This window comes from Mustela lutreola, chromosome 2 (assembly GCF_030435805.1).
Source record: "Mustela lutreola isolate mMusLut2 chromosome 2, mMusLut2.pri, whole genome shotgun sequence".
Taxonomy (NCBI): domain Eukaryota; kingdom Metazoa; phylum Chordata; class Mammalia; order Carnivora; family Mustelidae; genus Mustela; species Mustela lutreola.
Genome location: NC_081291.1, coordinates 92,491,537 through 92,518,062, shown reverse-complemented (window position 1 = coordinate 92,518,062; position 26,526 = coordinate 92,491,537). Strand labels below are relative to the sequence as shown.

At 39.5% G+C, this 26,526-nt stretch overlaps 1 protein-coding gene across 3 annotated transcripts in view; it reads right to left on the bottom strand.

Moving 5' to 3' along the window:
• Positions 1-26,526, bottom strand: part of ATP2C1 (ATPase secretory pathway Ca2+ transporting 1) — a 169,710-nt gene that overhangs the window by 141,895 nt on the left and 1,289 nt on the right. The gene's annotated exons all lie outside the window — the stretch shown is intronic.

The window sequence follows — 26,526 nt, the reverse complement described above, 5'->3', positions numbered from 1 at the left end:
CTAGGCACCCTCCCTCCATTTAAATCCTTCCTCAATTTCACATCAGAAACATTTTCAATCTCTGTTTACTGTGTTGCACAATGGGGGCTGAGAGAGCTTTGAGAAAGGTTGCATTTCCTCAGACTGCCAAAATGGTACATTTTGCACTTTAAAGTTTTCTACCCCATTATTTTCTAGAAGTCTTTATTTTTTGCAAAGCTTGCATCTTTGCCTGAACTTGTCCCAAGTCCTTCCAGGCGCCCTGCAGAAATCATCTCTCTCCACTGCGCTTCCTATTGTGAGAACAAATGGGGAAAAAGGCACAAAAATGCCATTATGATAATAAATTAGAGAGGGAGATCAACAGCACAGAAATTGCCCCAGGTTTTATGAGGATTCTGAAGGTTAGCCCTGGATGGTCATGCAAACAGACCATATTCCTATTGAGCACACTACACAAAATAGGAACCCACACCAAAGAGATGGTTCATAAAACAGCTTACAGAGAAAGGAGAAATGCAATTTGGCAAGATGGTTTGCAAGTAGATGATAGAGAAGGAGAATTACAAATTGGCAGAAAGGAGTTCTGGCAACACAAGCAAATTGTTAAATCTTCAAGTTAGAAAATTCATCACTACAAATAATCTGATGGGAAATTGGATTAGCAGCATTTTGTATACTTTCAGACAAATTTATTTTTGCTTTCTGGGTTTTAAAAGGCAAGGTGTATGTAGCCTATTTCAGAAGTTATTAAAAATAACAATATTGCTGAATATTCTATATTTGGAGGATCAAGAAAATGGGGATTCTGGATAGTAAGGGAATAAAGCTTTCTACAGGCCAGGAACAAATAAGCTCAAGTGCAAATTTGGGGCTTGAACTGGCCCAAGCAGTCCCTAGTTCAAACAGTTGAATGCAGAACTATTTACTAAGAAACCGCTACCTCAACCATAGGAATCCCGGTGTTCAAAGTGAGTAGTGTCCCTCTCTAGAATACTGAACAGAAGCTGACAGACTGAAAATGCCATCAGGCCCTAGGAGGAGAGCAAAAGGAACTCTCTGTTATATTCCAAATGATAAAGTACATCTTGTAATGAATCTTATCAGTGATCCTCAAACATCCATTCCCCTCCAGGATCATTAGACTAAATTAGTGTTTCTCAAAGTGTGGCCCCCACTACCAGCAGCAGCAGCATCACTTGGGAACTCATCAGCAATGCAAATTCTCAGATCCCACTCAGACCTACTGAGTCAGAAATTCTGGGTGGTTGGACTCAGCAATCTGTGATTTAACAAGCTTTCCCCATAATTTTGAATGTTTGGAAGTGCTGCAGCCACCTTATTACCCCACCTACCCCTCTTTCTCCACAAAAATCCAACACCAAGGATGGCAAAGTAGTGATCAGAGGAGGCCAAGTCCTTTAACACATAATTAAGCTAACAAATGAACTGGTCCTAGAGCCTGTCCTACCACAAGACTTCCTTTAATATAAGATAATAAACAAATTGTATTTTCTGTTACTTGCAGCTGGAAACATCCTAACTGATAGAGACTTAAGTGAGAAAAAGTAGTTTGCTTTAGATAAATGGGTTAATGTATTAGTTGGTTGGTACTTTGGCTGCTCTGATAAAACTTAAAAGAGTTCAAAATACTGTGACATATCCAAGTGATAGAATGTTAGAATACTTTAGGTACTAAAGGCAATGTTAATCAATGGGAAGTTACAGAGTAAGGTCTAAGTAAAAAAAAGAACTGAACAGGGGAGTATTGTCTGTTTTTTTAGGTTAGGTGATTTCCATATTAGCATATAAAGTAAAAAACTGGCTTTTAATTTCAGAAACTCCTTTGACCAATTTTACCTATTACTACTCAGTAGTATTTCTTTTAAAGATTTTATTTATTTGACAGAGATCACAAGTAGGCAGAGAGGCAGGCAGAGAGGGGGAAGCAGCCTCCCCACCCAGCAGAGAGCCCGATGCGGGGCTCCATCCCAGGACCCTGAGATCATGACCTGAACCAAAGGCAGAGGCTTAACCCTCTGAGCCACCCAGGCGCCCCAGTAGTATTTTTTTAATCTTTTTTTTTTAAAGATTGATTGATTGATTGATTGATTTGACAGAGAAAGAGAGAGAGATAGCAAAAGAAGGAACACAAGCAGGGGGAAGTGGGAGAGGGAGAAACAGGCTTCCCGTGAATCAGGGAGCCCAGTGAGAGGCTTGATCCCAGGACCCTAGGATCATGACCTAATCTGAAGGCAGACACTTAACAACTGAGCCACCCAGGCATCCCTAATCAGGAGCATTTTTAAATTATGTTATTCTGCACATTATTTTGAAAACTAGTTAGATTTTAGAATTTTTACTTTCTAAATAAAAATCTAAATAAAAAACTTCTAGTTGTGTGCCCTAGACCAGACTTTTTCTTGTTTAATTCTTTTTTCTTGTTTACTCAGCTAATGACTACTTAGTGATAATTCTACTGTGAAATTGCTAAAATAAAGTTTTCCACAGTCATTTTTTCCAACAAACTTGAGGTTTGCACATCAACTTGCATCTATTTTCTGACTTAGAGCAGTTAAAAAGCTATGACATTAAGAAAAAAAAAAAACTAAACATATTCTTCCCCTATTTTAAATGATCAAATTGCTCATTTTAACCCTAAAAAGCACTTGGAAAGGTAAATATTGTATGCTTGATTAAAGGATTTGTTTTACTTTTAGGGAAATGAAAATTAATTTCACTGAACAGCTAACAAAACACATTTGTTTAGGGTTTTTCAGTTGACATAACACTTCCATGTACATAATTAAATTTAATCCTCACAACCCTGTGAGGTAAGCAGACTACATCTTGTTGATTGCTTTTTATAGCTAACAAGGCTAGGACTCACACAGGTGAAGCTCTTTGAACAAGAATTTCTCACTATTCAGCATCAAAGCCAGGAGTCCAATATCCATCTTGGCTCCTATTTCCTTAAAGCTACCTCTGTGACCTATTAGAGAATATGTGAGAAGCTGCCCTGTTTACTGGATTACCTTTTACAATTTATCATTCTGTTTTATTACATCTTTCAACTCAATAAGGCACCCTGAAACCTTTATGGCCATTAATTCCTGAGCCTAGCATATCTGCCCCATAGCTCACTCGATGATATTTAAGAATGGTATTAATTAGTAAGGACTTGATTTTATGACATCCTTGGTCATTGTCTACATCTCTTCACTTGTTCTTGCTTAACCTTTGGACATTGGGGAAATCATGCTCCAAGCAGAAGCTATTCTAGAATCCCTTGGGTTTATCTTCTCAGAGTAGAAATTAGTGCTAAAATGGAAGTGTAATCCTAATAGTAAATAATTACAGACAGGCATTTTAGAGAGATTATTCAATAGGTAATTGAGATGTGTTCATTAACATGCTTTATTGAAAAATCAACAAAATACATATTAAACACATGTCCTAAGGATCTAAAGACCACTGAACAAGTTTAGGAATATTGATTTTATTCTAAGTGGTAAATTTTTCTTTCTTCTGATCTTATAATTATATTTGCATATTAACCAGAGTTAGAGGTAAGGTAAAATTGAGAGATTTTGTTTTTAATGATTTTAGGGGTGCCTGGGTGCCTTTGTTGGTTAAGCGTCTGCCTTTGGCTCAGGTATTGATTCCAGGATCCTGGGATCGAGCTCCACATCCAGCTCCCTGCTCAGCTGGAAATCTCTTCTCCCGCTGCCTGCTGCTCCCCTGCTTGTGCTCTCTCTTTCTCTTTGGCAAATACATAAAATCTCAAAAAAAAAAAAAAAAAAAGACTTCATAATGGTTTTAGATAGTTTAGAGGACACACAACGATTACACCTTTTTTAATCCCATTATTTAAATCAAAAATTACAATTTTCAGTTGCCACATCACTTCAATCAGTACACAGATACAAAAGAAAGAAATAAAAAGATAAAAACATATTTTAGATTACTCTTGTGATGAGAGACAGAAGCAGGGAAGTGTTCACATTTAGCCCAGAAGGCTGACCTAGAGCCTGCATAATTTTGATAAGGATCAAATTCGTACTGGTTGCTACATATTTAGATCTCATGACTGCCTGTGCATCTCACTGATGGCTAATACGGAGCTGAATGATAAGCACCAGAGAAATCTTGAGAAAGTAGTTCTACGAGTAGAAATTCAAAGAAAATGTTCATGCTCCCTGCACCTCCCCCTTGAGCACTAAGCATAGAACCACCAGCTTCATACAACAAAAGTGCAGCTCTTTCAGCCCATAGGTCCGGTCCCTGTGCTACTTAAATAAACTTACGAAGTTGTACCATAAAACATCTCAAGAATTCTTTCTTGATCATCTCATTCAATGATCCTGCAACACTTATGGCAAGACACTACTCAATGACTTCTCGCCTTACTGAGGATTATATAATGCTACTAGGCATAGGGCAGCTGTGGTTGAAAATGGCCAGTTAACAACCTATGAAGCTTTAAATCATCATCACTATCCCCCTGGCTTTGGCAATGACTCTCCATCTTCCAAACAGCATATGTGCTTGAAAAGGTGCAAACCCTGTCAGCTTTGATTTTTGAAAATATGCATCACCAAATGATCTGCATTGGTTGCATCAGTGGTTCTCAAACTGGGGACCCTACTACCCAGGGAACTTTTTAGAAGTGCAAATTATGTGGCACCCCCCTCAGACCTACTGAACTGGGGGTAGGGGCCTGTATCCTAATATTTAACTAGTCCTTCAGGTGATTCCAGTGTTAAAATTTGAGCACTGATTTACAGGAAACTTAAAACTTTCATCTAAAAATATTTTGATCATGCCAATAGTCCTCAATTCTGAAAAATAGTGTGAGAGTATATATCCATATTTTAAACCTTCTCCAGCATTTCCCAAAGAATGAATTAAATTCTTAAAATAATGATCTTAAAGTTATAGGACTTTGGCCTTCTTTGAGTAGATACCTGTTGGCCTAAAACGAGTTATTTTAAATGACCAGGGGAAAGGACATTAAGACTGTAAGAGATCACATTTCTCCCCTCTTAAATAACTGTGAGCAGTTTGGTATGGAGGAAAACAAAAACTAGAGGGGCCATGCACAGGCAATGGAGCTATAGTTGTGTTGCCAGCTCTAAGTCAGTCTTTGTTTTCTTATCTCAGGTCAGGACCTTTGGAACAATGTGTCTTTGACCGGGTGTATGAAGGAACCTTTGGCAGCCTAGTTAAATGAAAGAAGTGGAGGAAACCTTCATAAGTAGAAAATGCCATTCTATTGAAACAGTGTATTTGTTAGAGAACTAGTTTCAGCCTTTAAAAACAAAACATTTAAAAAAAAAAAAAAAGCTGTATAACATTTCAGAGGCTACAAAAAATTTTTTGAAGTACATTATACAGAAATTATGTGTTGGGGATATAGCAAAAGGATCCTTTTTAAGACTAATGAAATAGGGTTTTACACTATTCAATTGGTGTAAACAATTTGATTACAAACTATGCACTCATAAGACCAAAATACTTGTGTGATGTGCTTTATTTATTTTGAGATGTACTTATAGGCCATAGCCTAGTTTAGTAGTAAATATTATAATAGGGTTAGTGGTATAGGACACAATTAAAGGACAGCTTACATTAAGGGCAGTTATTTGCAGAACAAAGGAAGAACAAATGAGTCAAGAGTTTCTACCAAGAGGATAGGGGCGCCTGGGTGGAGTAGTATGCCAGTAAGTGACCAACTCTTGATTTCAGCTCCTATCATGATCTCAGGGTTGTGAGATCAAGCCCCTGTTGGGCTCCACAGTGAGTGTGGAGTCTGCTTGAGTCTCTCTCCCTCTGCCCCTCCCCCTGTTCTCTCTCTCTCTCTCAAATAAATATGTCCTTTTTTTTTTTTTTTTTTTAAGATTTTATTTGTGGGGCGCCTGGGTGGCTCAGTGGGTTAAAGCCTCTGCCTTTGGCTCAGGTTATGATCCCAGGATCCTGGGATCAAGTCCCTCATCGGGCTCTCTGCTCGGCAGGGAGCCTGCTTCCTCCTCTCTCTCTGCCTGCCTCTCTGCCTACTTGTGATCGCTCTGTCAAATAAATAAATAAAATCTTAAAAAAAAAAAAAAAGATTTTATTTGTTTATTTGACAGAGAGACGTGAGAGAGAGAACACAAGCAGGGGGTGAAGGAGAGGGAGAAGCAGGCTTCCCACCAATCAGGGAGCTTGATGCAGGGCTTGATCCCAGGACCCCGGTATCATAACCTGAGCCAAAGGCAGATGCTTAACAAGTGAGCCACTCCGGTGTTCCTAAATAAATATATCTTTTTTTTTTTTAAGATTTTATTTATTTATTTTATTTATTTATTTGATCGAAAGTAGGCAGAGAGGCAGGCAGAGAGAGAGGAGGAAGCAGGCTCCCTGCCGAGCAGAGAGCCCCACGCAGGACTCCATCCCAGGACCCTGGGATCATGACCTGAGCCGAAGGCAGAGGCCTTAACCCACTGAGCCACCCAGGCGCCCCTAAATATATCTTTTTAAAAAGAGGAGTATCTACATGAGAAAACTGGGCATTTGAACACATTACCAGAAGCAAAATACAGCAAAGATATCCAACATAAAGGTGATTTTATCCAGAGACAAGTTATGGTAACTATGTTATAATTGCAGATAACAGATGAATTTGCAATAGCTTGATTAGATCTTAATGAATTCTTAAAGACTTTCTTTAGTGCTATAACCTTTCTACGATGTTGTCTTTAACAGCAATAACATGCTTTTTCTCTATGTGTGTTAACTGTCCTGCTTGGAAGGATAGTAGATGGTGTGTTTAATTTTATTACACCAGTATAGGAGTTTTGAGGTCTGTTGTATTTGCAAATTCCGTTACAAATAACAAGTCCTTTGCAAATATTAATGGGGGTGTGGGTGGGAGACCTTTGAGATTTAATACTATCATAACATTTCAATCTTCATAGTGCCACTTACTATAGAGCAAAATGCACTGAAAGAACATCCTCCATTGAAGAAATCCTCTATTTCATTCAATGGAGTTGGGAGCTCAACCTGCTCAGAATGGGACCACATCAGTATTACTTTCAAAGCCACCCTATGGCATGGACTCTTGTGTATTATGTTTGGTGTACATACCATTTTTGTGTGTGATATCATTCCTTCAGAGCTGGATTTTCTTGGATACCAAGGAAATGAGTTTCAGGGCCCTCCACATATAAAGGCCCCTTTCAAGGCCCTTAAAGGGACTGTAGCAATGTTCTCATGGTCTTATGGCTTGGTAAAATTTGCAAAGGATATTTTTACTGCAATTGATTTTAGAGTTACTCTTTTCGCTGACCTTTCCTCCTTCACACTTCTCCTGTCAGGCAGCACTGGGACACCCCAGGGCAAAATTTTAGATCTGGCTTAAAAGAAGTTGATATGAAGATACGTTTAGATTTCATTTGGATTTAGTGAGGTACACAAAAGTGGCTTGTAGTCCTATCTGTGTATGGTTAAGTTATTGCTGGCTGTCCTAGCAGAGAAAGGATATCCAAGGATATTTCTACTCCCTACTATTCTAAATCACAAGCCCTGAAATCTTTATATAAATGCATCTCCGTGAGCCCAGAACCTGAAGTGTGTGAGTAGAGAAAGAGAGCCTGAAGCTAGTCTATGGAACTGTTCTATGCTCAAATAAAAAACAAATGTAAATTAACTCTGTTAAAGGAGTATCTGGATTATTTTTCTCTTATCTCCTTAGAGAATGTAAAGTGGTGATTAAAGAATCTGAAGCCTAAAAATGTAGAAACAAAGCACCTTGGGATTTATTAGTTAATTAGTTAAAACACTTATTTTTCCAGATTTTGTTATCTCAAACTTGTCACTCCAATTTATAATTTGTTGTGATTTCTTTTTTTTTTTTCTTGGCAGAGAGAGAGATCACAAGTAGGCAGAGAGACAGGCAGGGGTGGGGGGTAGGGGGGAAACCAGGCTCCCTGCTGAGCAGAGAGTCTGATGCAGGGCTTGATCCCAGGACCCTGAGATCATGACATGAGCCAAAGGCAGAGGCTTAACCCACTGAGCCACCCAGGCGCCCCGTATGGTGATTTCTTATTTTATTCTAATAGTCAATTTGTCTCTAATTTAGTATTTACAATTTAAATTCTTTTTCTTAGAAGTTCCCCAAATTGAATAACTTTCTTAGAAGTTCCCCAATTGAATAACTCTGTTAAAAAAGGGACAGCAGGCCCCAAATGGAGTCATTTATGCTAAGTTTGATGTCACCAAACTGAGACTTAATACCCAGTCTAATTACAGTTTTAGCATCTTCCAGGAATGGAATCTTAAATTAGTCATCTGGAATCACCTGGTCAGCACTAGTGAGGTAACCTGCTTGATAGACCCCTGCTATCCCCAGAAGGAAGATGACCTCACCACAACCAATCTGTTTTCTTACTAGTACAACCTCCTTATTCCTTTCCCTTCTGCCTGTAAAAGTCTTTCATTTTAACTACCTTCTCAGATCTAGATGGGATGCTGTCGAAGTCATGAATTGTTAAAGAAAGCCAGTAGGGTCCTTAAAATTTTTTCAGTTGAATTTGTTTTTTAACAGATTTGTTGATAGCAGTGGGATCCCAAGGAAATTCCTGATGGATTCTGGCAAAACAAGAAACATAGGCACTGGTACCCATGGACCCTTCAAGTTCTCTTTCTCACCATTTCTGAAGGCTGTGGATAAATTCCTCTCCATTCTGATCTCTGCTGTCTTTGTTTCTTTTTCTTTCTTTCTTTCTTTCTTTCTTTCTTTCTTTCTTTCTTCCTTTCTTTTTTTTTAAGATTTTATTTATTTATTTGAGAGAGAGCATCAGCAGTTGTGGGGGGTGGAGCAGAGGGGGAGACAGAGGGACAAGCAGCCTCCCTGCTTAGTATGGAGCATGACTCAGGACATTCAAGTGCCTGAGCGACCCAGGCACGCCAGTGAGCTCTGCTGTCTTTGTATTGAACTCCATATCTAACTGGCTTTCTATGCCAGGGCAGCAGGTCAGTTTCACGACAGACAAAAGTCTCTAAAAGAATGTCAGTTCTTGACTCTTGGTTTGGTACACAATTGCTAGTCCAGAGTTTAGCACGTCAGTTTGAACTGGCAGCATGTTCTACCTAGAACCCAAGTCTTTTAACCCTTAGTTTGTCCACAGCCCCTTATTATATTGAAATCCCAGCCCCCAGTTCCCATTTGTTGGTGAATGCTGGTTCTATCCTTTCCTCAGTCCCCAGTTCCATGTTGGGAATTGCTGGCCTTTCATTGTATATCATTGGCCTTTCATTGGCCAGTCCACAATAACATCTCTTTGGTTACTTTGGTCTGTTAATGTTCTTGTTTGTATTTTGTGTAAGTAAAGGCTATTGCTAAATTCAGTCTCAGACGCCAAAAGCCACAAAGTTGGTAGGCATGAATTAGGCACTTAAAAGCTTTTCGAATGCTCCTCACTTAATTTTGAGACTCCCATATTAGGATAAGTTGGTCATGGAAGAGGTTAGACTGACACTAGGTCATCTACCAACTTCAAGAAAATTTCTCTGCTATAAGGTACACCATAAAACACCACACATTCCCTATCCTAGTATCACATCCCTCTTAGGTATTAATTTGTTTCCCAGAGACCCAAGGTGTAGCTAAAGAAATAGGATCCTTAAGTTCCAAAGAATTCAGTGTGCCACCTTCTAGCTCACCTGCTTATTTTATGTCTAAGAACTATGGTCCCGGAAACTGTAGATTTCTACAAAAATGTCAGTCTCACTAAAAACAACCTAGAATTACAATGGCCATTATGGGGACTATACCAATTAGATGAGATTGTTCATTTAAGAAGTGTACTTGAAAGCAAGTGTTCCTAAATCTAACAAACAGAATTGGATACCTATTTTAAATGGCATACAGAAGCCTCCAAAAAAAAAAAAAAGAAGCCTCCAAAATAATTCAAAATTCCAAAGTAGCTTCATTGAAGATTTGTTGCAAAAGGCTAGTGTAAAATTAAAACTATAAGAGACACCCAAAACAAAAGACTGTAAGACTGACTTAACTCCTACTGCTCCCTTCTATCTTCCTTTATTTGAGTACGCATTCTAGTAATCCACAGTCTGAATTGTCTTTGCACTCTGAAGAGACTACAAGACTATTAATAAAACTCCACCAAGGCAGTGGTCTTCCACATGCCCCATATCTGACCTCCTATATGGCTTCTTCCAGGGTCAACAGGACTCTGAAGGATTTTCTGGTAGACTACTACAGTTTAGAGATTATAGTTTCCCTTCAACAGCCAAGGGAAATTAAAAATGAACGGGAAAAACTTACCAAATTCTGGTAAATCCTGGAACCTATAGATGGGATCCTGGAAAAAGTTGGCAGAAGCCAGCAAAGGGTGAGAATTCTTACCAGAGTCAGCTCTCCCAAATCTCTGTCTACAATGCCTGGTGGAAGGAGGAAAATAAAATTTCATATTGTCCCTTCCTCTCAAAATCCAGAGACAGCCATGACCTTCTTATTAGTCTCATTTTGTGTCCTAAGAACTTCACTTGGTAACTCTCAGGTTGAGGACCCCAAAATATAGCCAGATAGGAATGTGGGTTGTACCCCATTTGTGGTTAGATATGACTGGACAGAAATGTGGGTTAAATGCCATTTGTGGCTAGGGTTCTGCCAAACTGCTGCCAGCCCTCGGAGAAATTATCTAAGTCTTTTTTTGGCTGTCTACGGGAGTGGCTCTGGACCTTGGGAGGACAATATCTTTGGTACCGTCTTTGGGGAGGCCTCTTACATCCAAGGGGTTGTTCCATACTGCCAGGTATATTTACTCTTTATTCCAGCTGAAAACTGAGAAGGTATCTGAAAGGATTTTTTTCAAAGTTTCTCTGTGGTCAGAAATTGGCCAAATTGGAAGCTGATATTCAGAGCCTGGTAGAACTTCTTAAATGCCTTTTCTAAGCTAAATGTACCCAGAGGGAAATAAACTTTCTGAAGTCTTTGTGAAAGGATTTACTAAAACATTCCAAAACAAAGCTCTAAATCCAGAACGTAAGAATCTTTTTGATTTCCATATTAGTTGAAGATCTCCCTGACATAAAGGAGCAAACTAAAGATAATGTACTTGGATGAATGGTTCAGGCCCTTGATATTATCTAGGCTACAACCCAGTTTTTGAGGAATTAAAAGCAATTTTTAAAAAGATTTTGTTTTGTATTTATTTGAAGAGAGAATCAGCAAGAGAGGGAATACAAGCAGGGAGAGTAGGAGAGGGAGAAGCAGGCTTCTGCTGAACAAGGAGATGGATGTGGGGCTCAGTTCCAGGACCCCAGGATCTTGACCTGAACAAAAGGCAGACACTTAAAGACTGAGCTACCCAGGTGCCCCACAACTATCTGTATCTTAGAAAATGTTGCAAAACCAGAAATACACCATAAAAAACAATTCAAAGTCTACCTATCCTTTTTACCAATCCCCAAACGTCCCCTATTCATCTCAAAAGGTTCCTAATTTTTAGCTTTTAGAAGCAAAAGTTCTTTTTGGAGGAAATTACATTCTTTCCCTGTGCTTTTAAGATGTAAATGTCCTACCCGGTCTTCTTCAGGAACTTTTATCTAGGCCATCTCTTTGAAAAGCATATTTCAGGGAGGAAATTCTCATGGAAGGAAAAAAGGGGGAAAGTCTGTTTGAAACTTAAGTGAATTTTTTATTCATCTAAGATAGTTTTCTTCTTCTCCACAATATTAGTATAAACAAACAAACAAACAAACAAATAAAACTGTAGCTATCTGAGCAGATAAACTCTTCTGCCAGCAATACAATTTGAATCCAACTTCATGTATAACTAATGAGTTTTGGGGGCACCTGACTGGCTCAGATTGTGGAACACGTGACTCTTGATCTCGGGGTTGTGAGTTAAAGCCCTACGGTGGGTGTAGAGCTTACTTGAAAAGTAAACAATGAAAAAACAAACTTTAAAAAAGTAAACAAACTTAACAATTTAAAAAAATAAAGAGGTTTGTATTATTTGGCTAAAATTTTATAGCTGAAAATAAAAGTTCTCTGCTTATATCTACCTGTTTGCTTATGTATGTCTATATACAAAATGTGTTATAATGTGTGGTATTTTCCTAAGTCTGGGTGGTATTTCCAAAATTAATTTGTAAAACATCCCTATTTAATTGGCTTAAGGAAAATTAAGCGTTTATATGAATTAAGTATTCCTAAAACTCTCAGAAATGTAATGGGAACTTAACCCAAATGTTTTTCAAATTCACATGAGCTAGGATTAATCTTTAGTAATAAAAACAGTGTAAATTTAATTGAAACAGGCATGTCTTTGAAATCATCATTAAATATAATACTTTTATTCTAACTAGGTTTATTAAATATCAAATAAGTTCATGTTATTTCTTATATAATTTGTCAGTAAAAAAGAAGCATGAGATGGTGGCTGATTTTGTCTAATGTCTCGTGAAGTTTTCTTGGGTAGTCTAAACATAATTGCTAAGAACAACTGAACTGAATAGCAGATAAACTATAGAAATAAATATTTGTAAATGGGCTAAGAGTTTCTTGGTGTACTTTTCAGCAATAATTATGTTTTATGATATCCTATCTAGAAAACAGTCTCCAAAATCTTTCTGGTTACTTGAAACTTTTAAAGTTTTGCTATGCTAAGTGAAATGATGAGTTAGGTTAAATTCATTGACTATCAAGACTATTTCCAAATAAGATAAAATAGTGAAATATTATTTACTGAACATAATTTGGTAGATATATCTGTGCCACACTAGAAAATTTACTACAAGGAAGCATATGTTTCTAGACATTATGAAATCTTTTCATAAATTTGCCAGTGTATTGAATTCTGGTCTAATAGATTGTTCACAATTGTTTGTTTCATTTTCACCAGAAATTCAAATACTAAGAAGTAAAAATTCTAATATATGTAACTGAAGCTACTTGAGGGAAACAATTCTGTGAAAGGAAACTAGGATGTGTGTTTTTCGCTCAGAGAAATTGAGGTATAGAGATATGTTCTTTTTAAGGGAAAAATAAATAAATAAATTTGTCCTGGTCATTTAGAAAAGAGAGAGTTTTACCTTGTGTAGTTAGGTTGACTAAAATTTAATGGACTTGAGGCGCTTGGGTGGCTCAGTGGGTTAAAAGCCTCTGCCTTCGGCTCAGGTCAAGATCTCAGGGTCCTGGGATCAAGCCCTGCATTGGGCTCTCTGCTCAGCAGGGAGCCTGCTTCTCCCTTTCTCTCTGCCTGCTTCTCTGCCTACTTGTGATCTCTGTCTGTCAAATAAATAAATAAAAATATTTTTTAAAAACTTAAAAATTAAAAATGAATAGACTTAATGGACTTATTTTTTAAATAAGATTTGATATCAATAATATGCTTAAATAAAATTAAAACTTAATTTTCTTTCATCCACTTATAGGATAAGGCTTTCCTGGACCATTGGTCTGCTCTTTTTTTTTTTTTTTTTAAAGATTTTATTTATTTTATTTGACAGATAGAGATCACAAGTAGGCAGAGAGGCAGGCAGAGAGAGAAGAGGAAGCAGGCTCCCTGCCAAGCAGAGAGCCCCACGATCATGACCTGAGATCATGACCTGAACCGAAGGCAGAGGCCTTAACCCAATGAGCCACCCAGGAGCCCCCCATTGGTCTGCTCTTGATATAAGAGATTGTAAAAGGTTTTTCTTTACTTTTTAAGTAATCTACCTGGAAAACAAAGATTCTGTGTTTTGTCCAAATAGTTCCCTGTATTTCTTATTGTCTTTACCAGGTCGTTCATTACTTAAGAAAAGTTTCTCTTCTCGATTAAAACAGCGAAGGTTTTGTTTTGTTTATAACAATTTAATTTTCTGTATTTACCTAGAAAATCTGTATGATTAATCAGTATGATTAAATGGGTAACTGAGTATTATTTCACAGATACCTATGGTCCTATTCGACCAAGTGTTTTTAAATCTTTGGTATTTTTGACAAACTTCCCCATAATCAAATTTCTAAAGGAAGTCTTTTGAGCTGGAAGTAAGTTTGGGATTCTGCAAAGGATCCCTAAAAATTTGCAAATGACTTTTTCTCTCTTCTTGTAAAAAGAGAGATGTTAAACTAATTAGGTTTATTTGATTTGTTAAATTACATGAGAAGGATTAACAAATGAGAAATGATGCCAGATTTTCTTAGCTATATTTTTATAGATGTATTGAGAAATGATATGAAATTCCTAGGAATCTGATATGTCCGGGTATAATATCAATCGTAATTCTAGTTGTTATATTAAAATGTTGTATGTCACAGAAATAACCAAATTTCTTTGTCGATTGCATTATAATGCCATGTCATTAGGTTTTTAACCATGGCCATTTTAAAGTCTTTTGTCACTTACAGTTACTATTTTACTCTGAGGCTTCTGCAGTAGCGCTTCATCGTCAAGGAAATTTGCGGTAAGGACTTGACAATCGCAGGTTTTTAATAAAAAGTGAACTGGGTAAGAATTTGCAGAACTAATGGAAAAACTGGATTTAAGCGGAATAACTTAACTATGCAGGACTGAATAAACATAAATTTGTGTGACTTTTTCTCTGTAACAATGCTGGTTCCTTAATTTTTTTTTTTCAAGATTTAAAAAAACCTTTTCTCTTAAGTGATCTATGACTCACAGCAATTTGGTAAGATATAACTTGGCAAACAAATATAAAACATTTACTTTTCTCACCTACCTAATCCCTCCAGAATTCAGAAACTCTTGAGTATTCTTTTCATGGCAATATAGTTAGTTATTTACATTAGTTCAGTAAGAATCTCTTCTCCTTGTAACAAAACACCACTGGAAACACTGGTTATATTGCCAGGGCTTTCACTGGAATGTCATATTTGAGAGACACTCAAATATGACCAGATAGCTTTAAAGATCTAAGGTTGATTTTATGGAACCAATAAAGCCTCTTGGAAAAATTGACTGGTGCCTTGCTTACAGGGTTCCCGGCAGATTTACCAGATAAGTAGGGAAGATCACTTCCTGGCAGCCCCAGGAACCTGAGGATATTTTGTGGACCTTGAGAAGAGAGGAGTTCACCCAAGCTATAGATATTGCCAGTAGAATCTGATGGGGAGTCTGTGGTTTGGCTTCTTGGCCTCAAAAGGTTTTAAGAGTTTAGGTGGAGATTCCTTATGTAAAATTCCAACAGAACTGGCTTCAAAAGAGCATATATTATCAATTGCTATTACTGCTGCATTTTGTAAATAACCAGGCCAAGTTTAATGCAAACAAATTAGCCTTACTATAATCATTTTTTTTAAAATGGGGGTGATTGCTGGGGCACCTGGGTGGCTCAGTTGAGTGTCCAACTCTTGATTTCAGCAGAGGTCATGATCTTAGGTGGACTTGAGCTCTGCTTCAGACTCTGTGCTCAGTGAGGAGTCGGCTTGAGAGTCTCCCTCTTCCTCTTCCTCTGCCCCTCTGTCCCATGCTCTCTGTCTGAGATGAATAAATATTTTTTTTAAAATGGAGGTGGGGTGCCTGGGTGGCTCAGTCGGTGGGGCATCTGCCTTCAGCTCATGTCATGATTCCAGGATCAAGCTCCACACTGGGCTCCTTGCTCAGCAGAGACTTTTTCAATTTTCTCCCATTTTGCTGAATTGGAATTACTAAGAACAAAGACTATCTCGAATCTCCTTGGAAGGGGCTATACCAGATCCTCCTTACTACCCATATGGCAGTCAAACTTCAGGGATTTGAACTTTGGGACCACATCTCCCAATTAAAAAAAGGTTCCTTTCAGACTCCAGGAATGGCACTCTAGCTGGAGACTTCCAAATAAAAAATGACTAGGAAGAAAGTAGCTGACATCAAGGTAGCCCACTTCCTTACAAGACATGGGATCAAGAGGATCAAGAACATTTCTTTCCATTCCTTCTTCCCTCTCTGACCATCCTTTTCCTAATTCTTACACCATGAAGGTCTTTGTGATCCTTTGTCTGCCTTTTGCTCTGGCCTGGAAAAATAATGCCATTGTTCACATATCTTGGGCCATTACAAAGGGGGGGTAATCCAAGCTACAAATGACTATTGATTTGACATGATGTTGGTGACCTTATAGTTCTGCCCATCATAGACTTCTCCCTAATTTATAATGCCTCAGTTTCTCTGGAACAGTTCTTTGGAACTTAGCCCCCTTTCTATCATGTCAGACTCCGTAACCCTCAGAGTCTGTCTCTGGTTAACAATCCCAAACCTGGGAATGTTGCATCTAGGCTGTGTACAAAGAAAAGGGTGACCAGAATAAAATTTCCTGTGCGGCTTATATACCCTTAAATTTGTACAAGCCTCCATGGCTGTCACTTTTCCCAGTCATGAGCCACAGACTCAAGTGGAAATTACCAGGAAGCATTTATGATTCAAAATCAGCTTCTTTTGGTAGATCACTTGTCCTCCAGCTAGGAGTAAGTGCAAATGAGGTTATGACCAGGAACCTCTTCTTAGGGGCACTTGGGTGGCTCAGTCATTAGGTGTCTGCCCCGGCTTGGGTCACAATCCTGGGGTCCTGGGATCAAGCCCTGCTTTGGGCTCCCTGCCCAGTGGGGAGTCTGCTTTTCCCTCTCCCACTCACCCTGCTTGTGTTCCCTCTCTGCTGTCAAATAAATAAAATCTTTATTAAAAAAAAAAATTAAAAAAAAGAGGAACCTCTCCTTAACTCTTGGAAATACTGCAGAATGTATTGCTAAAGCAACAGCTGTCTAACAAAAATCCTTAGACTCTCTGACCAAGGTTGTTCCTGATAATAGAATAGCCTTTGATTATCTTTTAGCTGAGCAAGGAGGTGTCTGTGGCAAATACCACCAGGTGCACTCAGATTAACACTTCTGGGGAAGTTGAAACTCAGCTACATAAGATCACTGAATAAGCCACTTGGCTTAAGAAAGAGACTCCTTCAATGGGGTGTTTCTTCAACTTACGTGATTTTGATTGTTCAGAGTCTTGGAGGGAACATGGCTCCAAAGTACATCCCAGACATTGAGAATTCTCCTGCTTATGGTAATCATAGTAGCCTTCCTGGTATGCTGTATTCTCTCAAAAGCCCTTAATGCCTGTTCCCAGCCACTTACCAACAAGCAAATGACCTCCCTAAGACTTGAACATCAGAATAGGAGCAAAGAGAATTACCAACTTAAAAAATGTGAACCTGAAGTCATACCCTGTGAATACCACAAAGATTCAGCAGAAAGACACCACGAGGGGTGCCCAGGTGGCTCAGTGGGTTAAAGCTTCTGCCTTCTGCTCGGGTTGTGATTCCAGGGTCCTGGGATCCAGTCCCGTGAAGGGCTCTCTGCTCAGCAGGGAGCCTGCTTCCTCCTCTCTCTTTGCCTGCCTCTCTGCCTACTTGTGATCTCTGTCTGTCAAATGAATAAATAAAATCTTAAAAAAAGAAAGAAAGAAAGAAAGAAAGAAAGACACCATGATCTGTGAATACTGCACAGAAGATCAACAAAAATTGCAAGAACGTCAGAAAAGTAGCTAGGAGTGGCACCGATGCCTTAAATTTGAACCATGTCTCTCAGGTTGAAAGTCTTGTCAAAAGCGGGGGAGGGTGTGTGTGTGGTGGAATTGTCATGAAAGAGACAAGAGTACCCAAATGGAATCATTTATGCTAAGCCCATGTCACCAAACTGAGATTTAATACCCAACTTAGTTAGAGTTTCAGCAAATCACGCAGGAATGGAATCTTAAATCCGTCAATCTGGAATTACCTGGTCAGCACTAGTGAGGTAATCTGCTGATAGACCCCTGCCGTCCCCTGAAGGAAGATGACCTTGCCACAACTGATCCACTCTTCACTAGCGTTAAGTTCCTGTCCCTTTTCCTTCTGCCTGTAAAAGTCTTTCATTCTGTACAGCTCCAAAGAGCTTTTATCAGCTAAATGGGATGTTGCCCAATTCATGAATCAATGAATAAAGTCAATAAAGTCCTTAAAATTTACTCAGTTGAATTTTGTTTTTTAATACCTCTCAGAAACGTGGATCTCTACCTAAGAGGATTTAAGGTGTTTTCCCTGCAGAATAGTTACAATTTTTATTTTTAACCCCTGTATCCTCAATAAATGAAATAAGACCTAATACCAAGGAAAGAAGGAAGAAAGGGAAGAGCGAGGGGAAGAAGGGGAGAAAAGGACCCTGTCAGTCTTAAGTATCTCACCATGAGGTAGTGAATCAGAGTCAGTGAATTTGGAGTCAGACAGACCAGCAAACCTGGAGATAAAATCTTACTGTCATCACTTATGCATATGTTCCAAGTCATCTCACTTCTTTAAGCCTCAGTTCTCTCATCCCTAAAATTAGGGGATAATGCCACCAATTTTGTCAAGTTATTGTGAGGATTAAATAACAATGTATATAAAGAAACTTGCCAAGTTCCTGGCACATATCAGGCATCTAATAAAACTGTAAAATTCCTTACTCTAGAACGTATAATCCCAGCTGCACATCTTCAAATAGCCTTATGAATTTGCTGCCTGGAAATGAATTTGCAGGAGAGAACTAATTCCAGCATTTTTTTCTGCTCTCTTCACAGCAAATTGTGAACAGTACAACATACGTGGGCAGTTCATTTCTTTTTCTGTTAAAGCATGGAACTGTCATACGAGGTGAGAAAATACGTCATCTTCCATTCTGAACAACAGTTAGCAAATAAAATGTTGCAGACAAACTGAGAAGTAGAATAGGATAGCAAGTTTAGGAATGTGCGTAAAAAGCTGCATTGTAGCCCACAAAAAAGGGTCAACTAACATTTGAGTTAATGTGCTTATTTCCAAGACAAAGGTTTTGGTGTTTATCCATTTACTGACTCCTGTGTTTCAAAGGCATCTGTACAGTAGATTAGGAAAGTTTAGGAGCAGGGAACAGGATTAGAAATAGCTCAGAAGTCAACTCAGGGTCCAGGTATCTCTGTTTATGTCTAACTCTTTATAAAAGTGTTAGATGATCTGTGATACTATGGACAAGAAGAATGGAACACCTTCAGATGGGATCATAATAAGCATGAACTTGTCAGTGTTAAATGCAGGAAAAGGGAATGGAAGCTTTAGAAGGAGCTTGATATTAAGGTGAACGCTGTTACAATATTTCAGACAGGAGGTAATGATGGCTTCGGGGCTAAGTAGGTGAGAGAACTGAAAGGACTTGGCAATAAATTAGATATTGACTGAGGGAAGAGAAAATGCCAAAGATGGCTCCTCGGTTTCTGCCAGAATAATAGATGTATGGTGGCATTTTCTCAGACAGAGAAGACGAGTTTGGGAGAGGGGAAGAACAAGAGAGTGGGTGCCAGTGACTAGAAAGTCAAGCATCAGTTACAATTCTCAGGCATCTTGAAGGTTTTGGAGAGCTGCAGACGGAATGTTTGTGTCCCCCCATCCCAAATTCGTATGTTGAATTCCCACCTCACCACCCTCCCCCAAGTGTGATGGTATTAGGAGGGGGCCTTTGGGAGGTGATTAGGTCATGAGGATGGAGTCCTCCTGAATGGGATCCATGCCCTTAAAAATGAGACCCTGAAGAGTTAGTTCCTTCTCCTTCCACAGCAAGAGGATACAACTGAGAAGCCGGAAGTCTGCAACCAGGAAGCCGGCTTTCACCAAACATGGAAACTGCCAGCCCCTTGGTCTTAGACCTTCAGCCTCCAGAATGGTGAGAAGAATATTTTATAAGTTTATAAGCCACCCAGTGTATGAGATTTTGTTAAAGCAGCCTGAATGGATGAAGACATGGAGAAAAACACTGGAGGCTTTTTTCCTTTTTTCTTTGTAATTAGCTCCTTTTTTCTTTGTAATTTTCTCCCTTCAGATAAAGGTGACCATTGTAATTACCACAATAAAATGATTCAACTTTTAACATCACATTTAATAGTCAGCAGTATTAAGGTTCAGCTTCATATTATTATAGCAATTTAACTGCCGGTGTTACCTATATATAATCATGTGAATTTCTGCAGGGGAGTGTGGTGGAATCTCTGCCCTCTATCTTACATTCTCCCAGATAGTCTTTCCCTCTTGGTTCTAGAGGATAAAAGCTTTTTTCCTACCCAAGCACAAGGACATGGGCCAAATGCCTTTAATCTCCCCCGGAGATGTCATTTGAACTATCAATAGTATTTCATGACTTTTTTAAAGAGGCTTTAAGAAATGGATAACTTTGGTTTATGCTCAAGATATAACCAATTCACTTTAAGGAACTAAAGCCTCTTAACATTTCTTAAACCAAGCTGCAGTGAAAATTACATCATTTCCCTTGGAGCCTGCATCAGCCACTCAAAATACTTATGTAATGTTTCAAATCTCAACATGCATTTTTTGGGGGAGTGTGAAGGGAGTCCTTAATTTTTTTTTAAATTTATAGTTTTGTATTTTTATAAAAAGTATTTATTATTTATTTATTTGACTGAGAGAGAGATCACAAGTAGGCAGAGCAGCAGGCAGAGAAAGAGGGGGAAGCAAGCTCCCCGCTGAGCAGAAAGCTCCATGAGGAGCTCCATCCCAGTACCCTGAAACCATGACCTGAGCCGAAGACAGAGGCTTAACCCACTGAGTCACCCAGGCACCCCCCTTGGCAATCTCTTAAGAAGACTAGTTGATTCTAGTACATCTAAAATACTGTCCAAAACCCTCCATCCTCACCTGCCAACCCTGCTGTGTCACCCTCTCTTGCTTGGACCACGGCAATAGCACTTGAAGTTGTGTGCCTGCATTCTCTCATTACCCTACAATCCAAGTTCCTCTTAGCAGTCAGAATTTTCTACTTTAAGTGAAAATCTCCCCGCCACCCCCCCCCCCCCGGTGCAGGGAACATGACTGTTTTCACTTGCTATTTTATTCCAGTGCCAAACATAAATAAAGCATGTACTAGGTGAGACATACGCAGAACTGAATGAGTGAATGTGGAGGTTGGGGAGGTGGGGGGGCCGAGATACTGTAATGCAGGGGAGGGCGAGATATGGTGAAAATTGGGTTATTTTTAGTAAACAGAGGCTGGCAAGATCTAGGGAAAACTGTACAATCTGTTTTATGGTTGTGAAACTAGAGGTTAAGAGGTTTGTCTAAGGTCATATAGCTCATTTGGATCAGTGCTGGATTTTGCCTGTTTGACCCCAAGTTCAGTGCCCTTTCCAGGGTCTATTGTGAGTCTTCGCAGAGATGTAGAAAGGGGGAATACGACTACTAAACAAAGAGAAGAGGATTCTATAGGCTGAGTCCAGAGGGCGGGTAACGCCTGAAGGACAGCTTGTCAATAACAAATAAATCTCCCTGATGAAAGACTAAGACAGAGAAGAGTCTACTGGTTTGAGCTCTTGTCCTTCACTTTATCCTGCCCGGCAGTAGGCTTATGGACTTGCATCTCTTCTTCTATGTGTCCCACAGATGAGGCATCAGAAAACACAGGATGGTTAATTCATAGATAAGGATTGCGGGTGATCCAAGCTGATGGTGCTTTGCTCTATTGGATAGAAAGACTTCTTTCTGAACAAGCAATATCATCTATGAGCTAGCTAACCTGACATGTCTTGCTTATTTAACAGAGACTCTGCTTGAAATAAGAAGACTGGCCTTTGGGACCAGGAGCATATATACAATACATACCTGTATTATTTATGTGTGTGTGTGTGTGTGTGTGTGTGTCTGACACATATATATTGGAATTTGACCATTGAACTGGTATAATATCTTCCAACAAAATCAATCCACTTAATATTTTTTACTGTCTTTCTATATTCTTATTATCAGAAAATATAATCATGTTATTGTGGATGTCCTTATATAAATATGGACAAAAAATGTTGACCTGGATGGGATGGAAGATGGAGAATAATAGAGCTCTGCTTGGTCATCTTGTCTAATGCAATCCCTCCATTCCTTTATTAAAGCAATTTTTTTCATATTATATTGTGTGTGCAGCATATTTATAAGGAATAAAAATATAGAAATGAAATAGGCAGCCCCTCTGTGATACTCACAGTCTCAGTGAGTAGAAAGAGCTGTACTCAAATGTTTATAAAATGAGCCAAAAACTACACTACTGCAGTCACAGCAGGTGAATCTGGCTCAAGACCTGCTCTGATGAATCTGATTAAAATGAGGAGAGTGGTCTTTGAGGACCAGGGGGCATGAACAGTAGGTATATTTTAATTAAGGTTTAGAACCTTAGTATTAGAACTTAGATGGTTCAGAACTTAGAAGTATTGTTGGAGGTTGTTCTAAAGTCTCTTTTCAATGGCTTAAGAAGAAGTTTCTAGCTCAAACAGGGTCACGGGATTTTTATTTCTTGCTGGGTTACTTAATGAATAACCTCAAAGTTGGTTGTTAAATATTTGGATTGCATTTGAACATTAGAAACTTTGCTCTTGGGGCACACGGGTGGCTCAGTGGGTTAAGCCTCTGCCTGCAGCTCAGGTCATGATCTCAGAGTCCTAGGATCAAACCCCACATCTGGCTCTCTGCTCGGCAGGGAGGCTGCTTCCCCCTCTCTCTCTGCCTGCCTTTCTGCCTACTTGTGATCTCTCTCTGTCAAATAAATGAATACAATATTAAGAGAAAGAGAGAGAGAGATTGCAAAGGGGAGGTAAGGAAGAGAGGGGGAAGTACCAAGGCAACTCCCATGTTTGTGGTTTGAGCTTTCATGCTGATTGATGGACCTGAGGAGTAGGAGTAGCGGGTTTGAGGACAGAGCTTCTGAGTTCCTTCAGTCTGCCAAATGGATGAGACAGTCAGATGGAGATGTCAAACAGGCAATTGTATATGCAAGGGTGAAGTGCACTGGGGATAAGTATTTGGGAGTTGGCAGCAAATAAGTAGTGTTCAAGCCATGGAAATGGAGGAGCTCACCAATGGAGAGAGAGTAGACTGTCCCATATAAGCTCACAAACTGTCTTCTCTTGTTATTTGACGCTAGCACCCATGAATAATATCTATACCAGTGGTGCTGCCCCTTGAGAGCAGCATTCCCTAGGGCATCTGGGTGGTTTAGTCCATTAAGCGTCTGCTCAGGGCATGATCTCAGGGTCCTGGAATCAGAGCCCATGTTGGGCTCCCTGCTCAGTGGGGGAGTCTGCTGCGCCCTCTCCCTCTGCCCCTCCCACCCTACTCATGTGGGCTCTCTCTCTCTCTCAAATAAGTGAATAAAATCTTTAAAAAGAAAAAGAAAAAAAGCAGCATTCCCTAAGAGCAACATTCCATGAGGGTTCATAGGGCCCTCAGTTCTCTATAGGCCTCACCTTGGCTGAAGCCAAGGTTATAGTCATCCCTGAAGTAGAGCAAATTCTCCCCTCCTCACTCAGTGTCCCACTTGGTCACCTGAGTCACAGAGCAGGCTGCTTGGGCTCCAGTACTCAAGAGAATATTGCCTGCAAATCTCACTTCTCCCACAAGCTCGGACATCTATTCCCTCATGAATGTGTCCATGCACCTGCCCAAACTCATCCGAGAGCTCGCTGAGGCTCAGGCTATGTCCCCCACCAACCACCACCACCACCACCATCATTTGAATAATGGTGTTCAGAAGTGCTTCATTGTCTAATGTCCCCAAACTTCCACACCTGCATCTAATTACCTTAATTTTCTACTTAAGGAGTTGGCTTTATGAAATAGCTACTACAATAGAGTCTAGGAATGCAAAGGATAAGATCTTTGGTATCACTTTGATAAGTAACCTGTCCACCCACTGATTGGCCTATCATGTTAAGAATAATGATGAAAACTCCCAACAAATCAGCCCTTAGGTCACACCAATTGGCATGACACCAAGTGCAAGGGGAAAGAATCCTGAGGAGAAGCTTTAAACAAGAAAGCATTCGTGGACAAGGCAAGTGTAACAATGGCCCTGACTGGGATATATGGGTGCCTTCCAGGTCCAACTGAGACACGGGTAGGAAGGTGTGGTGTGCAAGGAAGTGTGCTCCATAGGCAATCTGCCTGTGTTAGAAGTCACTGCTACACTGGCCTGTACCAGGCTCCAAGGTGGGTCTGAGAGAACAAAGAACAAGATACCACCCTGTGACACATGTGCCTGGGTTCACATACACATGGAAGCAAATGACTTACTACACACAATATAATAAGAAGCCGTATTAGACACAGACAGAATATCTTGGAAAAGGAAGAGCTATGCTTCACTCTCCCTAGCAAAGCTGGAGAAAGTTTTTTTTACAGAGCCCATTTAACCCAGGTCTTGAGGGATGTAGGTGATCCCCAGATGGGCAAGTTGTCACTAAAGGACAGAATTCTAGGTTATAGGGAGGCATGTCTTTGAAGGCACAGAGATGAAGAGCAGATAGTGTGCCAGGGATAGTAATTTCCAAGTGGGTGAACACAACATGGGTGGGACCCACTGGTAGCCTGCAGACACCGCATTAAATAACAACAAATTCCTTGGACTTGAGAAAGTTGGCTATCTTTTCAGTCCCTTCTATCTCTGCCCAGGAGAAATGTCTCAGTTGTCTAGTAGGATGCTGATCTGAAAAGAGTAGGTTTCAGGCTCAGAGGTTTCCCAGGTAACTGTGTCTAGCTAAAATTTAATATTATTTTGTTTTTACTATATTTATGTTTCTCTTCTGTTTACAACAAATGACATTGGTTTTTCATTTATAGTAGTTACATAAAATGTTCTTTTCAAGCTAACTTAAGTTTAAAAAGTAAGTGATTTGCTTGGCAACCGCTTTGCAATGTGGTTCAAGATTCTACCCGGGGATTGGCATCATGGCTGTGTACTTGCTCATCCCCGGCATAGCCACTGCGCACATGCATGAGTTTACTAACAGGTAAAGAAAAAAGCCTTGCCCATTATTCATATCAGTGGAATCTGATGGAAAGAGATATGCATGTCTCTGGAGTTAATCGTCACCATGTGTCAAAGGATTTAGAGAATATCGACTAATGAAGCATTTTCCTGATTGGTGAAAAATATCTCAGTTATGCTCAGCTATCCCTTCTAGAAGGTCATGCAGTGTATTAATGTAGTGCATAATAAAAGCAGCAAAAAAAAAAAAGGCAAAATGATTTAAATGCAAATATAGAAAAATATTAAGAAGTTAATCACACCACAAACTTATGGTAAGAATTATGACAGTGGCATGTGGACATCTGAAGTGTTAGAAATACTTTCTAGAAGAAAGATTAGCAGTTTGCTGTGTTGCTATCACTGTGTTAGTATAGATCATTCAGAGATCAAGCGTGGTAAAATGGGTCAAACTTTTTTCCTCTTTTAAGTAAACTACTACCAGTGTGGGGGTAGAACTCATGATCCCGAGATCATGAGTTGCATGCTCTACCAATTGAGCCAATCAGGCTCCCCCAAATGGGTCAAATTTAAAGACAGGCAGACAGGAATTATCTTCCTTCAATACTTTCTAGATAGGTGGTCTTGGGCAAGGGCTCTTGAGGTCTTTGTTTTACTTCCCTCACCTTTATTTATATTGAGAGTTCATATTACAGGACTGTAGGCATTAGAGACAACAAATATGCAGCTCCTAAAATTATAGACATTATTAACCTTCTTTATAACATTCCAAGAAGCTTTCCAAGGTTAGCCATGATTGACTCTGACCTCATTTCTCTAATTCTGTGAGACAGTCTGTCTGCAGAGCTGTTAATTGGTTTCAGAAAAGAACTGAATGTGTTATTATTTTTTTTAATTTCTCCATTAATTTGTATAGAATGTTTAAAAACCAGCATAACATTCCTGATTGCCAGGTCATCCCAAATGGTTGGAAACTGGGGAGGGGACCACCCCCACCCCAGTCCAAGTTGGAGGATCCATGTTATATTCTAATGTTCTTCTGAATGCATTTTGTAACTTTTTTTTAAACAAACAAAGTAAATAAACTGCATAAACACTATAGACACAGCTCTGAAAACTCACAACACTGGGTGGGGGGGGATAACTTAATCCACATTCCACAGTTCCAGCCCATCCTTTCAGCCACTCCCTACTCTCCAGCACTCCCACCCTCCACCCCCTATAATGAGGCCTGAAGAAGCCTGTGATGGGGTCTTAATGAGCATGGTAGACCGCAACTCAGAGGATCACCACCCAGGTCTCAGGCTTTCCACTTCAAAAGCAAGCACACGCTAACTGGGGAAACCAAACGATTTCTCTGGTAATCGGGACACGGGGCCTAAGGAAGAGAGAAACTGGACCAGCCCAATCCCTGTTGTAAGCACACGCTGAATTTCCAGCTCTTGTGAAATCACTAGAGCACGGCATAAAAGCAGTTTCCTCTGGAACAGTAATGATGATTTTCATCTTCCAAATTAAGCATTGACTTTTTGGAAAACCTGTCATTAGAGGATTTTCTGTCTGCTGACCTTTGCTTTCACTTCCTGGAAGTGTTTTTATTAAAGTAGGTCATCTCATTCAAATACAGAACACTACTAATATCTCCCATACAGTTTTGCAGTTCTAGTTAGAAGCATGATGTGCAAGCAATTTATGACTCTTCCATGTGGATATACATTTGTCCTTTACCATGGTCATACTTTTCCCGAAATGAG